The following is a 2695-nucleotide window of genomic DNA, read 5'->3' on the forward strand; positions in this document are numbered from 1 at the left end:
AAGACGTATGATTTTCTGACTGCTGCATCCATGGGTGTTGACAGCGGATCCAAGTAAAATAAAGTCTCTAAAAACTTCATCAGTGTATTGCAGGTTGTTATGACATTAACAACCTGCAGTATGCTGAGAACACAAATTTGCTTGCTGAAAGTGAGGATGACTTGAAGCACTTACTGATGAAGATTGAAGAATACAGTCTGCAATAAGGGTTACATCTCAATTTTTTAAAAAAAATCCTCACAACTGGACCAATAAGCAGCATCATGATAAATGGAGAAAAGATCAAAGTTGTCAAAGACTTCACATTGCTTGGTTCTACAATTGGTGCCAATTGAAGCATCAGTCAGAACATGAGAGGACATATAGCACTGCACAAATCTGCAAAGGACCTCTTTCAAGTGCTGAAGAGCAATGATGTCTCCTTGAGGACTATGGTGCACCTGACACAAGCCATGGTATTTTCAATCACCTCATATGCATGTGAGAGCTGGACATTGAATAAGGAAGACCGAAGAAGAGTTGATGCTTTTGAGTTATGGTGCTGGTGAAGAATGCTGAAAGTACCATGGGCTGCTAAAAGAACTAACAAATCTGTCCTAAAGAAGTGCAGCTGGGATGCTCCTTGGAAGCAAGAATGGCCAGACCAAAATCTCACCTACTTTGGTCATGTTATCAGAAGGGACCATTTATTGGAGAAGGCTGTCATGATTGGTAAGGTGGAGGGTCGATGAAAGAGAGGAAGGCCCTCAACAAGGTAGATTGACACAGTGGCTGCAGCGATGGTTTCAAGTATAGCAAGAATCATGGAGCTGGCACAGGCCTGGGCAGTGCTTCGTTCTGCTGTGCATGGGGTCACTATGAGTCAGAGATGACTCGACAGCACCTAACAACAACAACTAAAAACTTCAATCTTTTCTCCCTTTATCATGATGTTGCTTATTTTATCAGTCCAGTTGTGAGGATTTTCAATTTCTTTAAATTGAGATGTAATCCATACTGAACACTGTAGCCTCTTCATTGATAAATGATCAGGTCATCTTCACTTTCAGCAAGAAAGGCTATGTCATTTGCATATCACAGGTTGTTAATGGTTCTTCCTCCAATCCTGATGCCATGTTCTTCTTCATACGGTACAGCCTCTCAGATTATTTTCTCAGCATACAGATTAAGTATGGTGAAAGGATACAACCCTGATGTACACCTTCCTTATTTAAAATCATGCAGTATCTCCTTGTTCTGTTCAAACAAAAGCCTCATGGTCTATGTACAGGTTCTTTGTGATAAAACAATAAAACACAGGTAAACACATCTTTCTGGTATTCTTTGCTTTCATCCAAGATCCATATGACATCAGCAATGATATCCCTCATGCCTCTTCTGAATTTACCTTGCCTTTCTTGAAGTGCTCTGCCATTATACTGTTGCAACTGTTTTTGAATTATCTTCAGGAAGATTTTAGTTGTGTGTGACATTAATGATTTTGTTTGATAATTCCCACATTGTGTTGGATCACCTTTCTTTGGAATGGGCACAAATATGGATCTCTTCCAGTCAGTTGGCCAGGTAGCTGTCTCCAAAATTTCTCGGCATAACTGAGTAAGCTCCACCAGTGCTGCATCCATTTGTTGAAACATCTCAATGGGTATTCCTTCAATTCCTGGAGCCTTGTTTTTCATCAAATCCTTTCATCAGTGTAGCTTTAACTTCAAGCTTCAGTCTGTACACTGAGCAAATAATCTAAGAAGCTGGGCAATATAAGAGCAAAGCATCAGGATTGGAAGAAGACTCATTAACAACCTAGGATATATAGATGAACACAACTTTGCTTGTTGTAAGTGAAGAAGACTTGAAGCACTTACTGATGATAATTAAAGACTACAGTCTTCAGTATACACCTCAACATAAACCAAACAAAAATTTTCACAACTGGATGAATAAGCAACATCATGATAAATGGAGAAAATATTGAATTTGTCAAGAATTTCATTTTACTTGAATCCACAACCATCAGCCATGGAGACAGTGGACAAGAAATCAAATGATGTATTGCATTGGGCAAATTTGCTGGAAATCTGCTTTAAAGTGTTAAATAAATAAATAAATAAATAAGATGTCACTTTGAACACTAAAGTATGCCTAACCCAAGCTTTGGTATTTTCATATGTATGTGAAAGGTGGACAATGAATAAGCAAGACTGCAGAAGAATTGAAGCATTTGAATTGAGGTGTTGGCCAAGAATGTTGAATGTGCCATGGACTGTTGTTGTTGTTGTTGTTATGTGCCATCAAGTTGGACCCAACTCATATCGACCCCTTCTTGGGTTTCCGAGGCAGTATCACTACCAAAGTAGATTGCCCCATTTTCCTTCCAAGGAGTGGCTGGGGAGTTTGAACCGCCAGACTTCTGGTTAGCAGTCAAGTGCCTTAGCCACTATGCTACCAGAGCTCCTAGACTGTTAGAAGAAATAAATCTATATTAGATGAAACACAACCAGAAGGCATCTTAGAGGCAAGAGGGGCCAGAATTCATCTCCTTCTTGTTTGTTTGTTTCTAGTAGCTTTATTTGTAAGAGTCAAAACTTAGAAACACATAAATGTGAACTGGTAAATAAAATGTGATATATCCATATGATGGAATACTAATTAGTAATAAAAAAGACATGAATTACTGGTGCACACAACATGGATGAATTTC

The sequence above is a fragment of the Orycteropus afer genome, unplaced genomic scaffold, assembly GCF_000298275.1.
Source record: "Orycteropus afer afer isolate SDZICR_OR568_19922 unplaced genomic scaffold, OryAfe1.0 scaffold00286, whole genome shotgun sequence".
In the NCBI taxonomy this organism is placed as follows: Eukaryota; Metazoa; Chordata; class Mammalia; order Tubulidentata; family Orycteropodidae; genus Orycteropus; species Orycteropus afer.